Source organism: Desmodus rotundus, chromosome 5 (assembly GCF_022682495.2).
Source record: "Desmodus rotundus isolate HL8 chromosome 5, HLdesRot8A.1, whole genome shotgun sequence".
Lineage (NCBI taxonomy): Eukaryota > Metazoa > Chordata > Mammalia > Chiroptera > Phyllostomidae > Desmodus > Desmodus rotundus.
The window spans coordinates 155,062,245-155,081,613 of NC_071391.1; the positions used below are offsets into that span (position 1 = coordinate 155,062,245).

At 51.0% G+C, this 19,369-nt stretch overlaps 1 protein-coding gene across 4 annotated transcripts in view; it reads right to left on the reverse strand.

Moving 5' to 3' along the window:
• The window catches only part of KLHL29 (kelch like family member 29), a 284,614-nt gene that overhangs the window by 249,435 nt on the left and 15,810 nt on the right, over nt 1–19,369 (reverse strand). The window lies entirely within an intron of this gene.

The following is a 19,369-nucleotide window of genomic DNA, read 5'->3' on the forward strand; positions in this document are numbered from 1 at the left end:
GGTGGAAGAGGTCATTCAGTGAAGGGTGACTCCAGACAGACCCATTCGTTTCCCGTGACAACACCCCCCTGTGGGGTTCACCTCCATTTTGGTATCAATACAGAGCACTAAAAAGAGTGGGCCTTGAATGGGCAACGGGATGCAAGCCGCCCTTCTTAGAGGGGCCGAGGCACGACGACGCTGCTGTGTAACTGGCTGGCGCCTCCTCGTGACAGTGCAGGGGACTCTGAGCTCCAGGTAGGACCTCGGGTTTGGGAACCAGAGTAGGGACATGCAGAGGGGCCTCTGGCAGTCCCCAGGCCTGTGAAACCCCTGAGCACAAGGCCTGGGGATCACTACGTAAATCCTTTACTGTCTCAAGTCCCTATTGCTCTGTCAAAGACGGACATCACTTTTCTGGTTAGTAAAGAAAAAGGCCTTGGAAAGAAAGGTTCTTTCTGAGCGACACGCGGGGTCCTTTGCGATGTCTGATTCTACCACCCTTCGTGCCCACCTCATCTCTGCGCCAAGCAACACCGCCCCCACCAGAACCCAGAAGCTCTGAGGACAGCCGTCAGCTGTAACTAGGTCCAGCTGTGCGTCGGGATTTGGCACCGACAGCTGGCAGCCCTGGTCGTGGCCGAGCTGGCCATCGCTCCCAGTGCTGCCTCTGGTTCTCGGGCCACACTTGCAGTGGGATGTGGACAAACTGAAGCTCATCGAGAGACACGTGACCGAGATGCTAGAAGGATGTGAAAAGTGTGTGTGAAGAGCAGGGGGAGGAGGTGTTACTGCTTCGTTGACAGTTCATTTGCAGCAACAGGGAGGGTCTCGTCACTGCACACATGGGAGGGCCCATCTTGCAGACAAGCAGGCCAGGTGTGCTCAGGGCAACCCCAGGGGGCAGAAAGAACTGGAGCTGGAGGGGAAAAGCTGGTGGGGGGGCTTCCCCTCAGTCAGGGGGGCCCTGAAGGAATGAATGGACAGTTGTGCGGGCGGTACGTTCCTGCCCCTGGAGGTGACCGGCAGTTGCTGGGAAGTCACTCGGCAGGGGAGCCCAGGGGAGCTTGTGAGTCAGTGATTCTATAAATAATTGTACCTGGGATTGATACATTTGAGGATGGGCTGTGGCAGGTCAACCAGCTGGAATAGATACAAATAAATGTTCCCGCAGGAGGGGTCAGAAAGGGCCTATGGAGCCCCGACTACAGGAGCACGGTTTCTGCTGTTGCTTAACTTGACCCTCTACCCTCAACATATCCCTTCCTTCCAGTCTCTGCTGTCACCCCTTCCCCCCAAGAGCCTTTCCCCATGACCCCGAGACCATCTCCCAGGGCATGGGGAAGGTGCAGTCATCCTCTGGCATTAGTACCTCTTAAATGGCACGTCGTCTTGAACTAGACCACTCTCGAAGATTCCCTGGAGGAATGCACACATGGGGCCCTCTTGGGCTACCACGAGCCTGCACACAAGCCTCTCCCTCCGTTGGGCCTGACTGGTCCCCTATACACAAAGAGACCAGCTCGGAAGGCCAGTGCCCTGAAGCCCTGCCAGCTCTCCCAAGTGGTGCGCAGAATGAAATCCTGCCTGGCTGCTGGCCTCCTCCCAAGTCATGTGACAGCCAGTTCTTGGAAATGACGTCACCTGCACCCTGTCCACCCCATCTAATCTAAGGCAGGCCGGCAAAGCAGCTTAGCTGGGGATTAGCCTCGGAATGCACCTTGTGGAGCTGATGTTTGGGGAGGCTCATGCTTACTGGTGGCTATAGGAACAGGTCCGGGGTCTGCAGCCCGCCTGGGGTTGCCGCCTCTGAGGGATGCACTTTCACTGGGATGCACGTTGAGGAAAGAACACTAACCAGTGCCCTCGCCTCTGTCTAGCTTTTGGCATCTGCCGTGGGGACAGGCTCTGGTGGGTAAGAGGGGCATTTACCGGGACCCAAGAAGACACGGCAGGCTCCGTGCTGCCTGTGGTTGGTCCCTTCCTATCCTCACCTGCAGCTCCCCTCTCCTCCCCCCCCCCCCCCCGAGAAGTCCCCTACTGGGGCCAGTGTCTCTAGATCAGCATTTCCAATCCCATGTTTGACTAATGAACTCCACTCACAGTGATCTGTAATTTCACGAACCCTCGACAATTATAAAAAATCATTTTATCATTTTTGCATGGCTTACGGCAAAAAAAGATTTTTAGTTAAATATTTTATATGACTATATAATTCAAGGATTATATTAAATAAGCATTAAAAGGCAATTTTTAATAATGTTCATTTTCTACATAAGGACACATTTCAATGTCGTTCCACTTAGCAAGTGATAAGCAACACTTCATTTCCTTGAAATTAATTGTGCAAGGAATTGTTGATTTGTTGACAAATAAAAAAAGGACATTTTGGTCTTGGGGCCAATATATGTTTAAAACCTAATTAAAATTTAATTATGTGTATCAGCTTCAAAAATAGATGAAACTGTTTTTGTGACCTGATCTTTAGAATTTTTGTATTTTGAGCTTAAGAAAAATCAGCTTGTATTATTTTGGGGATGTTCACATGCTATCTATAATAAATGGTAAGATGAAGTGGGATTCAGAGAAATTTATAAGTTCTTCGAAATAATGCATTGCCGGCAATACTTTTTTCCCAGTCAATAGGGGAAAAGCTGGTTAAATTATCTCGGTATTCTTGGCCTCCCCCCCACCCTGTTTCATGCACTAAAACATTTAGATAATGTCTACGTAAGAGCTCGGATGGGACGGTCACAATTCGTGGATCTAACAACAATGACTCTGAGGCATGTTTCCAGAAGTATCGTTCTCAGGCTCCTTGCTAGCTCGGGTGGTTCAACATACATGCTCTTTACGTTTCCTGTCTTTGTCACTTGCTTAGAGCCAAAGCAGTCCACTTTGGCTCTGAATGAAGCCATGTGACAAACGATGAAACGATTCAAAAGCAGACAGAGGTCAGAGTGAACCAAGGTGATAAGCCAGTCGGTGACTGACAAGCATGATTGTCTGATCGACACCAGCCACGTATTCTCACATGACACATGCACACATGTGTGGGCATGCATGCACACACATGTGCACACTCAGAGGTCCCGAAGTTCCACGTTAGGAAAAACTATGTAAATAGGAACTGTAAAAATATGTAATTTAAAGCAGATGCATTTATCATCTTTGACGACAGTGGGCCCCAAGCACTTGATCTAGAGGATCGGCTCTTGGAGGAGGACGGGTGGGGAGTGGGAGTGACAAGGACTGTCCTGCAGGGAGCTGTGCCCGGAGGGGACAGCAAGTCAGGCCTCTGGTGGGGGAAGGATGGAGGCTTCCCAGGAGGTGCCTGAGGAGAGAGCGAAGGACAGGGTGTGTGGGGGGCAGCATGGGCAGATCCCCAGGCAAGGACACCCCCAGGAGGTAAGAGGGTGTGGGGACGCACCTTGGGGATGTGCTATGTGGCTCCCACTGCGGCCCTTTCGAGGGAGCCTGCAGCAAAGCTCCACATTATTCTCCAGGGAGAAAGATGTACTTCACAGGCATTACGGCTGGAGACTGGGTCGTGGGGGATGCGGCTGTGCCCTAGCCACTTGGCCGGGACACTCCAGGATGCAGGAGCTCAGAGGGAGCCCCTGCACACAAGCCAAAACCCAGGAGGGTGAGAAGCTTGCTCGTGATAAGCTGGAGATCATTCCAATGAGCTCCCCCTCCCCTCACTGAGGCTGGCCTTGCCTCTCAGGCCCGCCAAGCCAAGCCGTAGGAGAATCAAATGCTCCAGAAGTCACGGAGGCCATGTCCCCTTGAGGGAAACACGAGTCTGGATTTCTTTCAGTTGTGTGGGAATTTGAGAGAGCAAAAAGCATCAATTCTGCAGCTGCGTCAGAAGTTCTCAAAGAGGACTTGAAGGCAGGGCCGACAGAGCAGTGGGGAGCCCCTAGCAGGGCAGAGGAGCCCCTTCCATGAAGACAAGTGACCTGGGACAGGAGGAGCTGGCCCACAGGAGGCCCCTCTGTGAGGTGACCAGGCAGGGGTGTCTCCTTGCTCAGTAAATGCCTTGCTCAGCCAGCCCCAGAAGAGGCTCACTCCCCCAGCCCCAGCCCCAGCCCCAGCCCCAGTGTGGCAGCTTAGGAGCATCCCACAGGCTTTTACAATCTTACATTCCCAGAGAGACGAGAAACAGTAAGTGGCCAAAACCACTTGCCAGCACACAGGCAACTTCTCTGAGGACACCTGTGGAATCCAGCCAGCGCCCCCGCCTCAGCTGGGGCCTGTGGCTCCAGGTGGCGGCACTGACAGAACCCAGCCCTGCCTAGCACTGTGCACACTCCACCCACACCCGGGAGGCCCCTGCTTGCATGACAGTGCTAGAGGAGCGTCGGGATCACCCCCAGAAGGGCCCCTCACCATGACTCACCCACACATATTCTCAGTAGCCACAGGCTCCAGCATGGGGTCCTGAGCCTACACACCTTCTGATTCGGCAGAACTAACACATCCCAGGGGTGGGGTGGGGTGGGGTGGGGGGCCCTCTCTCATCCTCCCCTGGCCCTCACCCACCTCTCGACACAGCCAGGCACCGGGAAAAGTGACATGCACCCCAAGGTCCAGGCTCACTTCCAGGCGACCCAGCAGGTGGGCTCCGTGCAGCAGAACCGCTGCTCACCCCCAGGTGCCGACCTGCTTTCTGGTGGAGCCTTTGCTGCTCGGAGGCCACCCCCACGGTCCCGAAAGGCAAATCTGAAAGACCCATTCACAGGCTGCTTTTTTGAATGACTCGAGTCTTTCATTTTTCTAAGAAACAGGGACATAAATGGCTTGCTGGCATTTTACTGACAGAGGTGTGGGCGAGTGACTGGATCCCTCCCAGGCTAGGCACCGAACGGGAAATTAGAGGCCTCCTCGGGGAGCAGCACAGCGTCATCTGTCAGGAATGCAAGGCAGCGGCCCTGCCTGCTGACTGCCCACCTGTGCACGCACTCACACCCCCAGACCCCACACTCACACAGACACATGGCACACACAGCCATACATCGCACGCACGCTCATACAGGCACACAGAGACAGACACAGACACACCCAGACCCACACAACAGCAAGTCAGACAGACAGACACAGAAACACCCACAGAGACGCAGACACACAGTCCAGCAGGCACACTCTGCAGATGCCTTGGCACAAAGAACTCTGTCCGATGGGGCAGTGCCAATTAGCTAAGCCCGCCAGACTTTCTTCCTTTGGAATTCATACCAAAAATACACACATCCATCAGCAGAAAGAGAAAGCAGACAGACGGGAAAGCAAAGGCAGGGCCGAGAGAGGGGAGGTTACTGGGTGAGCAGTGCCCTGAGACAGAGACGCATGAACACCCTGCTGGCAGGAAGGAGCCCAATAGGAGTATCTGGTCCTTGCAGCCAGTCAGTCTTCAGTTCCCATGGGGTCCTGCCTCCCTTAAGTGTCCCTCTGACCCTTGTAGCCAGAAGGACAAGAGGCAGCAGTAACACCATCAGTGTGGGGGCGGGGACACAGGCAGCTAAGGGACAACCAAGGCGTTGGGTGCATTCCAACTGTGGACACCTTTGAGTGGCTAAGGAGTTGGCTTATCTGACGGCAGGTGGGGACGTCCACGAGGGTCAACAGGCAGGAGGGGACACAGTCAGGGCTGGTGGGGCTTCAAGGTCATCCGGCCCAGAGGCGGGCTGAGGCAATGGCCGCCATGTGCTGCCCCATAACCCCTCAGTCTCTGGGGCAGCCAGAGCGCCCAGGCCGGTCACCATGGGCAGCACGAATTACCTTCAGGGCAAAAATAGTTTGGTCCATGAAGTGAAGAAGTGGGGGTGCTGACCTGGCCTCTGTGGGTTGTGAGAAGCCACCCCGCCTGCCAAGAGTCGGCCGGGACCAGAACCCCAGTCCCACAATAATAGACTGGCCCCACGTCCCTGTGTCTCCACAAACCACCATGGCCACTAACAGAGCACCCTGGGGTGAGAGAAGTAGGCCAACGCGCAGAAACTGGCCGCCCCCTGAACTGCAGCCTGATGGGGAACCACGGCAGCTCTGCTGCAGTGCGCGCCTGGGGCCCTGAATGGAAAGCTGGACTCCCCATTAAGGCCGCGGGTCTCCTGAAGACTCATTTTGCTCGACACTTTTTCAGGGAAAGGGCAATTAAAAATCTATTTGGAATGGAATGAAGACATATTTTTAGAATGAAATTGAGAAGACGTCCTGAAAATAACACAAACCATCCGAGTCCAGTGCGATTAAAAGGAGATAAATCAGCTGTCGTGCTCTGAGTCCCAGCGATGGGCCAGTCCCTGGAGTCGCAGGAAGAATGGCCCCTGGGGGCCTGCTGGGGACAGTGCCAGCCTCCCGCTCGCATATCCAGAGCTGGTTTCTCTGCCTCCGCCCAGCACAGGGCACAGGGCAGGGAGTCCCACTGCCTCGCAGGCACACAAATATCCAGCCCCAGGCCCATGCTGAGCTCCCCAGAAAAGTGTGGGTAAGCAGACCACCCATCAGGTCCTGCTGTGGCCATCCCCACTGGACCAGGGCCCATCTGGCCATGGAGAACACCTGAGAGGACAGGGGCCCACCACTGACTGCAGACATGGCAAAAATGATGGAAGAGAGCACGAGAAAGTTAGAAGAAAGGGAAGAGCGAGGTTGTTTGGAGGCAGCTCGGGGCCCGTATCTGCAAAGGTCACAATTTCAAGTGACAAATTTGACTCCCTGGAGTCTCTTCTTTTTGGGTGCATTGCACTGGCCCGAGGAATCTAGAAGCCTAGTTGGCGGCTCCGCCCACTTCAATTTAGTCAGTCCACAGCTCCATCCTTGAAACAAGTCTAGTCTGATGGGGAATGCAGCAGGGCAGGGGGCAAGAGCAGTAGTGCCTTTCAATCTTACTAGAAGAAAAGAAAGCCCATTCATTAAATATCTATTCTTTTTACACTTAAAAGTGTCATCGGGCACCTTCAGGAACAAATGTTCCAACAAGCCAGACTTCACCTGAATACTTGGGGACAATAAAAAGGGGATAAATATTTATTAAGTGCATGCCATGAGTCAAGCAGAATATTTCATCTTCTTTCTCTTTCGATCCTCACACTAACCTTCCAGGGGAAGGTACGGTTATCTCCGCTTCAGAGCTGAGACTCAGAGGGGCGAAGCTGCTAACGAAGTGAGTGAGAGACTGCGGGAGTACGCAGCTCCACGGGACTCGGCCGCTGCAGTCCACCTTTTCCCCACCACCCCGCACTGGTTACTGTGGAGCCCAGGCTGAAATCTAATCAACCCAGAAAGTTCCTTTGTCAGCAACCGTCCGTGGAGGAGAAAGTGAACATTAACAAATGCCTGATTACTGTAAACTAGCTCAGAAATGCCAGGGCTCTAAATCATGTTGAAGTCTAGCATTTCCAAACCAAAGCACTCACTGTGCTGCCCTCCACCCCCCACCTTCCTGTGCCATTCCCCCACAGGTCACAGGGGCAGGGAGGAGAAGGGATCTGTCCCCAGACCCAACCGGGGCTTGCTGGCCTCCTCCGAGATGTGGCCTCCCAAGGGGTGCCGCACGAGACCCAGGCCCACCGCACCTCCTGCAGGACGGTTGGCCACCAAGACCAAGGAGGGAGCGACCTGGCGGTGGGGCTGGGAAGAGGGGTGAGGGTCCATTTCAGAAGGGTTGAAATGGAGGTGCCTGTGGGGCGCCCCAGGGGGAGGGTCCTCGGTGGGCGGATCTTACAGCTGTGGGGGTCTGTGCTCAGATACAGATTTGGGAACTGTCATTTCTGGGAGTGTAGCACATCGCTCGAGGGGAATGCGTAGAGTGAGAAGAACAGAGATGCAGCCCTTGGAGGGGGAAGGAACATGAACTTGGTCACGGGGGTCACTGTCTGTATTACTGGCAATGTTGTGACCCACCTGTGGCTCCTGATAGGCCACAGTGGACAAAAAGCAGCTCCTCCAGGAAGAATTTCAACAAAGGCATGGACAACTGATCTATGAGGCATTACTGACCGAGTAGGGGACAACCCAAGGACAGGGTGACATAAACCTCATAGGCAGAAGAAAACTGTGGTCTTTCTGGGCCAGGACTGTAACTCTAGGCAGCATGTTACATTTGCATGAACTGAACCTGGCCTTGAGTCTGGCTTCTGCCCCAACTCACTTGCCAGGAGAACTTCATCAGTTATTTGCTTTTCGCCAAATGAGGAGACTGAGGCACACACTTAGAGAGGACAAGACAACCTGTCCTCTCTATCCCAATGAGGGCTAAAGAAGGAGAGAGAGAGACAGAGTGACATGGGGAAAATACCCAGCAAACCACAGCCCCAAGACACCAAATGCCCCTGCAGGGTGGGGTTTGGGGTGCTCTGGGTGTGTTTCTAGTAGTAGGGGGCTCTGGGGCCCAGGGTTTCTGAACCTGGGCTCCACCAGTGTTTGGGAACACAGCAGCTTCTTCCTTCCAGACTACAGGTGTTAGCAGAGAAGAAAGAAATGAGGCCACCCAGGGGTTAAGAATGTCCCCAGGTACCTGGTACTGTGACGGTGCACCTCCAGCAGGCACCGGCACCGATTCTCAGGCGTCCTAGACTATTTTGAATCTGCCCCTGGAAAGCTATTCTTGTCCATTTTGATTCCTCAGTGCGACAGTATTTATTATCAATTCCTTATTGACCACTGACTTTCACTTTATCCATGTTTCCTTATTCACTGCTCACAACAAACAACCCTGAGACATAAGGATTATCATCTTTATTATACATATAAGAAAATGGGGACTTAGAAATCTTATGTCACTCCTTGATTGCTAATAAGCAGCCCTGGGACTTCAACCCAGGCAATCCGACTTGGGCAAACACACTTACCTCCTGTGCTCCACCAATCAGACTCCGGCAAACACATTTCCCTCCCATGCTCTACCAATCAGAATTGGGCAAACACACTTCCCTCCCATGCTCCACCAATCAGACTCCGGCAAGCACACTTACCTCCTGTGCTCCACCAGTCAGACTCTGGCAAACATACTTACCTCCTGTGCTCCACCAATCAGACTTGGGCAAACACACTCCCCTCCCTTGCTTCTACAATCAGACTCTAAAACCCACATATTTGAATGGAAGCCAGTGACTCAAAGAAGTGAAGCTGGGGCAGCAGGAGCCCAGCAGGAGCCCAGCAGGAGCCCAGCTGCAGCCCTGTTGTTTGGAGCTGTTGGTGGTGGGACAAGCCCAAGGTCTGACCCTGCAGGGCAGCAGTGGGGTCCTTGCTGGGTCAGATCTGGGCACTGGTGGCTGTCATTCCTGGCTGTGTGGCCTCTGAACCTGGTTCTCCACCCTCTTAGAGATTCTGGGCTGCTTAATATCCTTTTAATAAATTCCTTTTCTGCTTCAATTAGCCAGAATTGGTTTCTGCTGCTTGCTACTTAGAATCTTGACTGATAGGATAGCACTTTAAATGAAAAGAATTTATTTCTATTAAAAAAAATTCACTACACAGTGTCTATAATTTTCTCCTTTCACTGCAGGCCAGTCTGTGATGGGCAGGGGGGGGACCTGTGGACTGGAGTTGGGGACAGCTATTCTGCTTCCCCACCCTCAAGGACCAGGAGCCCCATAATGGGTCACTCCCCTGTGGAAGCATCACTGGTGGGTCCCCATGGCCCAAGGGTAAAGGTTAGAACCAACCTCTCCAGCCCCACTGCCCTGCTGCTCTCCCTCCGGGAACTCTGTGCTGTAGTCTACAGGATGTGGTCATCATACTCCCTCTTCCCCCCTTGATTCTCACTGCCATCCATGCCTCACCCTTTGTTTCTGCTTTAAAAAAAGTATTTTATTAATGTATTTTTAGAGAGGGTAAGGGAGAGAGAAAGAGAAGGAAATGTAGATATGAGAGAGAACCATCGATCAGTTGCCTCGTGCATGTGCCCTGACTGGGGACCGAACCCATAACCCAGGCACGTGCTCTGAGTGGGAATCAAACGGGTGACCCTTCTCTTTGTGGTCCCGATGACCAACCAACTGAGCCACACCAGTCACAGCCCTTGTTTTCTGCCTTTCTAAGTTCTGCGTGTCCTTTCAGCCCTCCTGCAACCCACTTCCCCAGCCCTTGGAGGTCTCTCCTGCTCCCACGATCTTGCAGTCTTAATGTCTCTGTTAATTCCTTGCTTTTTAAGGTTTTCTTTCAAAGAGGGGGCTGAGCTTCCTCTTTCTCCCACAGCACTCTCGGCACCAGCACATCTGCCCGCATGCCCTGTCTGGCCGCCTAGTGAGGGGCTAACTGGAAACTTGCTTCTTTGAGACCCTCTTGGTCTTTTCTCTGCCGGTGAGCAGAACAGCTCAGCTCTGTGCTCCACAGGAGCATCCTCCAAAGACAATTCAGCCTCTTTCTTTTGGAATGAAATTATCCCTAATCCTTTATCCTGTCTTTAAGAGTCCTTTTGTCCAGTGCCTACTGGCATGGACTCCGTCCGGGGACCACCATACCTGGGAGGGCTGAGGGGCTCAGGTGTGAGGTTTGCAGCAGTCTCTCCTCAGATCATCTGCCAAGAAATTACCTGGCTGTTTACCAAAGACGGCCTCTGTTTTTGCCTGATGCCATTTACCCTGTGGGAAGGCACCCAGTCCTCCCCTCAGGCCCCTGAGGAAGGGAGGGAAACCACTGGCAGGAAGGGAGGCTGGCCAGGGACAAACCACAGGCTTTGAAGGCCAAGTGTGGAGCACTAAGTTTGGGTGGAGAGTGATGGGCTGTTTAAATAGGGTGCTAACAGGAAAGGGGACCAACATTTAAGAAGGAGCAGGACAAGAATCTGTGGTTTTTCGCTTCCAGGTTTCCTTCCGGCTGCGGACCAGGTCATTCTTGCTCCTGTCTCCTTCAGGGGTGTTAGCTCAGTGTCTGCACTGGGGAAGGGGTGGTTCGGTGGGTGGGCGAAGGGGAGTCGGAGGTGAATCTTAGAGAGTGGATAAGTACATGAAATCCTAACTCACCTGTCCGCAGTAATGCAGTGGAAAGAACAATGTCGTGACAACCAGGCCCGTGGGTCTGGAGTGACCCTTTGCCACAGAGAAAAAGGATCACACAGCACGTGGGCATTGTTAGGGCAGCTACCTCCCAAGTGCACCCCCCCACCATAGGCTGGCCCCATGGTTGGCTTCTACACAGAGATGGCCTCAAAGAACCAGCTCAATGCCAATGTGGTTCTGAAGATGACTTATCATTACTTACAAAGGATCCCTAACACGGAGTTGAGGAGATGCCTTGATCCTTTAGGAGCAAAGGCTTATAGCTCAGCCATGTCTCACAAGGTCACCAGGCCCAGCACCCCCTGGTTCAGCGAGTGCATTGCATACATCGCAGGCCTCACCTTTCCCCAAATGAAATAGAGAACTGCAGGCATTTTCTTGAAGGCAAAGAAGAAAATTACCCAAAGAACCAAGTAATCTTCAAATGTCAAAAACATCCAGTGCGTGAATCACACTTAAGTAAGAGCACGGGAATTTGGCAAAGTGACAAGCAGTGGTTTACAACATTAAAGATGACTTGGAAACAGTCAAACAGTCAGAAGCAGAGGGAGAAGGATGCCTGAACCAGCCTGAACCGGCCACCCCCCTCGACAGGCCCCAGACCTGCCATTTTCCCATTTGTGCAAGGGCACTTGAGCTGCGAGCTCCTTGGGAAGGAGATAAGTAATCTCCGGAGTATCACGCAGACCCTGGGCAGCCTCGTCGGACCTGGCAGAGGAGTTCTGTAGCCTCGTCTCTGACCCCTGAGCAGAAGACACCTGGGCCGTTGCTCACACGGTGGTCCAAGCTGGGTGCCCACCACCTTCTCCCTCTACCAACCACAGGATGATTATCTCCTGAAAGAACCTCTGAAACTCTTTTTTTGTCCAGGGCCAGGTGCTCAGGAGACCTTCCAAGATGCTTCTGGTCCATTCTCTCTGATTGTACAGCACTGTCCCCAGACCTAGGGGGTCCCAGTCCCCCTCTCCCTAAAGACAGTGATGGTCATGTCCCAGAGCCTCTTCCCAGCCTTGCAGGGAGACTCAGTCTAGGGGGCACTATTTATGTCTACCACTCCAGCTCAAGCACTGCCTTCCACGGGTGGGCAAAGCGACCCCACCTGCCTTATCCCCACTCTGCTTCCTCTGCCCCCAGTGCTACCAACTAACAGGGCTGAGTGTTCAATAAAGAGCTGATGAGGGCCTGGTCCAGGAATCGTAAACACAGCTTGGGACCTGAATTCAGAGCCACAGCACGGATTGGCTTATGCTCCTTCTCTGAAATCCCTCAACTACTAACAAGCGCTGGGCAGACACAGGTGCAAGCTGGCTGCTCCACAGCTCTGTAGCACCCCAGCCTTCGAATCTGTCCAGGGGGCTGGAGGAAACCCAGCCCCAGCTGCCTCAGGTCAGGGCCTGATGACACTTCCTAAGTAAGACACGCCTAAAGGGAACTAAAGGCCATTCCAATGCGAACATGAGCTGGAAAACATCACGACTAATTTTGGTGCTTCCAGGAGGTAATTAGTTATTAGACCGGGCCTGTGCATGGGGCCTAGGTGACTCAGATAAGAAATTTAACTCTCTCAGTTCCGCCCCAAGGACTCTCAGAACAAATCGCTCAACGCTGCTGATGCTGGGAGCTGCCATTTCCACATCTGGGAAGTGGAGGAGGCAGCAGGATCTGTTAAGATTTCAGTCCAGGCTTTCATTTCCCGATGCAAGAAGAATAAGGGTATTTTTGTCTCGTCTCATCTCCTGACAGCAGGAATGGAAGAGGCTGAGAAAAGTCTTCTGGCACAAACGACAAAGGCAAGCCCGGCTGACCTCACAACGGTCTTCTCGAGGTCCTGTGTCGTCTGCATGCTGCCCACCTCGGCAGCTTAGACATCATGCCCCATCGCGCTGTGTCTACCCCTCTCACCCACACCCATGCGCCCCAGTCTCTCTCTCTCTCTCTCTCTCACACCCACTCACCCCTTCCCAACGCACACACAATGTCCCCCAATCATGGAAACCACCTCACATTTCACAAATAACTCCTCTTGCCCCTCCGTTTCCCCTGCCCCACATACCCTCACTGCCCCGCCCCTGCCCTCTGCTACGTCACATATTCCCCTCAGCCTAGTCCTTCCCCGACTCTGCTCAGTGGGACCCTCCCTAGCCTGGCCTCAAAGGAGGTTTTGGACAGCGTTCTGTCTCAGCATTTGTCACAATTTCCTTCAGAAACGAGGGACCAGGAGGAAGGGAAAGCTTTGGACAGAGGAGGGAGGGGGCAGGAGAGGCCCTGGTTCCATCTTGTTACTCAGAGCCTCACCCTGCAGGGTGGGACCTAGGAGCCTTGGGGGGGGCAGCAAAAGTTTATTAGAGGGGACCGTTGAGAAGTGTGGTTTCCCTGTGTTTGTGCCCCTTTTATTACCTGTGTGTTGACTCCGCCGGCACATGGTGGAGGGTCCCCAGGAAATCTCCATACCCGGGAAAGAAAGCACCGCCTCGGGAAGCTGGGGCATCAGAGCAGAAAGATGCAGCCAGAGAGCCCAGGAGGGCCATGGCCGCTGGCTGGCCTCACAGCCTGTCCCTTACTGCGAAGACTCTTCTTCCTGAGTCTCATGTGGATGAACCCTCAAAACGTGCACGTCTGGCCCTGATCCCTCCTCTGGGCGAGAGCCACAGCCTCCCCTCTAACTGCCTGCCTGACACCACTGCCACGTCTCAGGAGCCCTCACACCTGGTCCTAAACAAGACCCAATCTTCTCCAACACACCTGGCCCCCCCAGTGTTCCCAGCGCCACCACGGATACCACCTTGGACACGTGGTTCCTCGCACCAGACGTCCCTCTCCTGCACTTCCCACGTACAGCCCACCACCGAGGCCTGCCAATCCCCCCTCTGTGTGTCTCAGACTTTCTCACTTCTCTCCATCTGCGCTGCCACCTCTCGGCCGCCCACACCCCAGCAACCCTCACCCACCGAAGCCCACGTTCTTCCTCAATATTCTTCAGTAGGGCCTCCCATGGCAGCCGGCACCATCTTTTCACGAACACTATTTCCCTGCTTAACCATCAAAATCAGTCAGTGCTCTTGAAATAAAGACAGAGGCTCCATCTGTGGCCAGCAAGATGCGTGGCCTCTGTCCGCCTAGCTCTCCAGTCTCCTCCTGGACCACACTCCGCCTTGCTTTCCGGGCTCCAGCCTCCCTGACCGTCTTCGCTTTCCTTGAACATGCCCTGCTCGTCCCTCTCAGGGCTACAGTACACTTGTCTCCTCTGCCTGCGAGGCACGATCCCCTCCCTTTACACCCTGGGGTCAGCCATTCCTTTATAGCTGGATCATCATCCCTTCGCCTGGAACCCAAGCTGAGGCCAGGCTCCCTGTAACAGCACAGTGTGCCTTCTGTCTGAACGCTGATGCACATCTCATCTGTCTCCTCCACTAGACTCTAAGCTCACTGAGGGAAAGGACCAGCATGGCTTTGCTCCCATGAAGATCTCTGCCGAGCACACTGCCGGGCCTGCAGAAGGGACTGAGGAATCACAGGTTTGGGTTTCATGGAGGGACGGTGCCTCGCCTTACTGTCTGGCTTCACAGGACTTGCTGATGGCAACATATTCTCTCTGAGGAAGATTTTCAAGTGGGAGAAAAACTACTTTCCCAAACTGGCATAAAAACCAAGGGGTAAAAGTGGAATTGTCTAACAGAGGGAACGCGCACCATCGGTGCGTTCACAAGCCTTCCGAGTGGGGACGAGGGGAGACTCCACGCCCGCCCCCGGCCATATGTTAGGCGGAATCAGGGTAGGAGAAATCCTTCCCTTCCCCCAAACTGAGACAAGGCCCTAATTTGGAGAAGCCGGCAGTGCAATAATGTACGCTCGGGATAGCTGCTGGGAACACAGTGCCTGGGTATTACGGTTGTCTTTCTGGCCAGCCCATCTCTTCTTTTTGGGGTGGTCTGTGTGCGGTGAATGGACATACTGAGTGTCCTTCAGGGCTCCACAATGGGGCAGGTGGCTTCTGACCAGTTCTTCACATTCAAGTTTGTCTGGCTGGGAGCGCACATCTGGGGGAAATGAAACCCAACAGCAGGAACAGCAGGCTCTCTCCAAACAGGCTGGGACATATGTCCAGCGCCAGCTCCTAAATTCTTCTTTATGACTAGTCTCTCCCACCCTCCCCATAAGGCCAGGCTGTGAACCTCAAACTCCTGTTTCAGAGCTGCACCTGTTGACGCATCAGAGCCACCATGGCTATCAGCATCGCTTTGGGCGAGGCCGACAGGCAAGTACTTCTCCCTGAGACTGCCCGCCCCAAATGCGTTGTGCTGCCAGGACGCAGGCTGAGCGGGGAAATGCCACTGAAATGGTATGGAAGATACCAGGAGACGCTATTTTCCTCCAAGTTAAAGAAGATTCTTAAACATGGTAATACAGGCTTTCCCAGATGCTACTGGCTGGGCACACGCCCTTTTGGTAAAATGATGACCATGTTTTAAAAGCCTTAAGATAATTCTGTGCGTAAGTAAGTTCCATAACCTGGCAAGGTACAAATACATGACATCGAAAATTATCAGCTTTCTTATTGGTCGGTAATAACTCATTAGAAAATACAATTAGGCAGAGAGATCTCTATCTATATGTAGCATTGAGGAATGAAGTTTCTAAGAATAGTGCAGAGCTCATATGAAAAAAACCACAAAGATTTACAGAGAGATAATGCAAGTAAACTTAAATAAACAAAGAGAGAGAGAGAGAGAGAGGAATAGCGTGCTTTTGAATGAGAAGTCTCAATATTATGGTCAGGATGTCAATTCTTTATACTCTGATTTATAAGTACAATTTGCTTCATATGAGTATCATGTAAAAAAAGTCAACAAAAGATTCTTTTGTTTGCTGGGCCAAAGATTCCAAAGATCCTCTGGGCTATGAGCTAAGTCAGAGATAGTAGCTAAAGACATTTTGGAAACTAATAAAAGTGAAGGTGATGTGTAGTCCCAGCTTTTAGAACATAATACAATTATACTCAGGCAGTGTAGCACTAGGTCAGAGGGGAAAACGCCTTAGCTTATACGACAACTTCGTGTATGGGGGAGTCAGGGGGAAAGAAAGATCATTCCATAAACAGAACTGGAAGAACTACTTAACTATTAAGAAAAAAGTTAAATTCCAATCTTACTTCTTATAACGAAGAGAGGTAACTTAGAACTGGGTAAGAAGTTGAATCTATAAAATGAAATCATCAAGCAAGTAGAAGAAAATGTAAAGGACAGTGAAAGCCAGGATAGGAGGGGTTTTCTAAGCATAAACAATAGGAAACATCAGAGTGAAAAAGGCTGATAAATAGCAAATTAAAGGCTTCTGTACAACCAAGAAACCATAAACGAATGTAAAAGACAAATGACAAACTGGGGGAAATATTTCTAACATTACACCAAAAGGTTAATATCCTCTTATGCATAAAGAGCTCGCACAAATCAATAAGAAAAAGATGAATATAAATAGAAGAACAGGCAAAGGACAGGAATGTCAATAAACAGAAAAGAATGCTCCAGCCCACTGGTAATCAAGGGAGGGCAAACTGAGACCGCGAGGTGCCATCACTCATGTACCCAACAGACTACGGTATTTTAAAAACGTATAATAGGTAAGAGTGGGGTAATATGGGTGTTCGTGCGCTATTTATGGGAGAGCAAATAGCACAGGCTTTCTGGGGGCGATGTGTCGATACAGATCAATGTTTTCAGTGTGTTCCTACCTCCGATTTGGTAATGCCAGGTCTAGGAATAATCCAGAATGCCTGCAGATATTTATGCTCCACAATATCTGATTGTGATGTTATTTATAACAGCAAGTCACTGAATTACCTAAGTATCCAATGATAGGAAGTTAGTTAAATTAAATATGGCACATTAATATAACGGAATATAATGAAATACAGCTTTTTAAGATGATGTTTCTAAATGCATAATGACAATGGAAAATCAACACAAACTTAAGAGGGAAAAAAAGCAGGAGATAAATGATATATACATATGACAGAGAGAGAGAGAGAGAGAGAGAGAGAGAGAGAGGGAGGGAGGGAGGGAGAGGGAGATAGTACAACCCCAATTCTGCTAAAAGTGACAAATAATAGATTCTAAAATGTTCATTGTTTTTATCTTTTAGTGATAAAATTAGGTATGATTTTCCTTTTTGTTAAAAATTTCCACAAAGAACATTACTCTTATAACTGGAAAGTTATATAATTTTTAAAGTATCAAACCTTGGTAATTCTATTTCTAGAACTCTACCCAAAACATCCTCTCAGGTAACCCTCACAACCACTTCTCTGGTTGGTGCTGCGATGTCCATGTGCCAGGTCAGAGGTGAGGCCCGAGGGGTAGCGCAGGGGGCCTGGTGCCCCCCCCAGAGCTGGGTTTCGTCAGATCCATCGGACACCAAAATTATGACCCAGAACAGTACAGGAGAATACCCACCAGCGTGGGAGAGCTGGACAAAACGGCACCTACGGGGGGGCTGAGAAAGCAGAGTGCAGGCGTGATGGGCTGCGGGCGTTAAGAAGTGACGTTTAGGAGTTATTTTCAGTGACATGGGAAAGTGGTCTAAAGTTAAAAAACAGAGATGCAAAAGGTCACATGCAACACGGCCCCAGCTATTACAAAAATTCAACACAAAAGGAACACTCGAAGATGATAAAATGTTAACAATATCCACCTCTAGACAATAGGTTTTTAGAGATTATTACATTGTTATGCCTGAAAACATTACATAATAGATGGGTATAGCTTTTATTAGCAAAAAAAGCCCCACATTAATTTAAAAAATTGATCATGTTGCCCCTTATAATCCTTGCCCCTCTTCTTTATACCTATTTATCCTTGAAGGCCAAGTTGAAGGCACACCTCCTCCATGAAGCCCTCCTTGAATTGCCCAGCCCATACTGCTCTGACCTTTCAAAACATGTCTTCAAAGTGGAGGTTTGAATCCTGGCTTTGGAAAATGTCACATGGGTCTCTAAGGCCACCATAGCTCTTAGGTGAACTCCCCTGCAAGCATCCTAGAACCCCCAGGGAGGGTAGTACGCTGCTCTCTGCTCTTGTGTCTTGTACACCAGGCTGTGAGCTGGGCAGGTTTGTGGAACTGGTGCCTTGGTCCTCATGGTTGGGGAAAGTGTGGACGAGCCCACGGTGAAGTTCTCAAAGTTCATGGAAAATGAGAAAACTCGAACAGTATGCAGGAATTTCCCCAAGTATTACATTTATTCAACTGTCCAATATTCTGTGATTACATCCTTCCTATTCTTTGGGGTTGAAATATTTGGTGTTCTTTTGAAATGATGGGTGAAGAGTAGGTGGTAATTTTTAAATGTTATTTAACAAACCAATAAAAGGCGACTCCACGTTGCTGCCCCCATTTTCATTGTGTTTCATAGCCCATAAGATCATAAACATTGCAACTAACATTTTCAAGAAAAGAACAGAGGCTTAAGGACTTATTACATTTGTAACCTAAATAGATTCGTGCTGATTAAATAAAGCTAGCCTATTTGTTATTCACACAAGTATTCCTAACTGCCCAATCCAAGAGTCACCGCCTCCCTTTGCCCACATAGCCTGTATGTAATAATCATTGAGATCACACTCCAGTAATTATTTGTTGCCTTTTTTTACATTAAGTTTCTCCACGGGGAGTGTAGGTTCCATGAGGGTAGCGACTTAGCCTGGCTTGAGGTCGACACAGCATTGCAGGTGCCAAATAAATCTTTGTTAAATAAATAAAGGAAGGAACTCAGAGCTGGGGAAGGTGCAGGGCTCTTTGTCCTGGAGGATTGGGGCCAGACTCTTAAAATGTTAGCAGATCAAGTTTCGTACGGAAGTCACTGCTGGGTAATATCAGTCCTAGGCATGAATTCTAGCTGCATACACTACATACCAGCACATGGTATCTTGTGTCTGGAACAACAACAACAAAACAACAACAAAACCCTCTCGTAAAGGTTTCCTTCGGTGCCCAGACACTCTGGGAAGAAGACATTAAAAACAGCGAAGGCAGCGCGCACGCTTCCCGGCACCAGCCCTGGCTGGCGCACCCGCAGGACGTGAAGGGAAACGTACACACAACTCAATCGCAAGCAGCTCTCCGTCCCCTGCTCCGATTAACACTCTCCTTCCCCCAGGCCTCACCGCTTCTCTGCAGAAAACAAATCGTTTCTACAGTAGTTGATGAGAAAATGCCCTCTTGTGGGCGTGACAGTGGACCACCTCGGCAGTGTCAGCGGTTTCCAAAAATGTGGTTATTCAAGAGCATTCCTTCGTTAGGTTTAAAGATTTTTTTAAAAAAAAATTTAGAACATCAACCCTTTGTTCAAGTGCAAGTACATTTTCTCAAAGGCCATTAAACAGTATTCAATTCGCTTC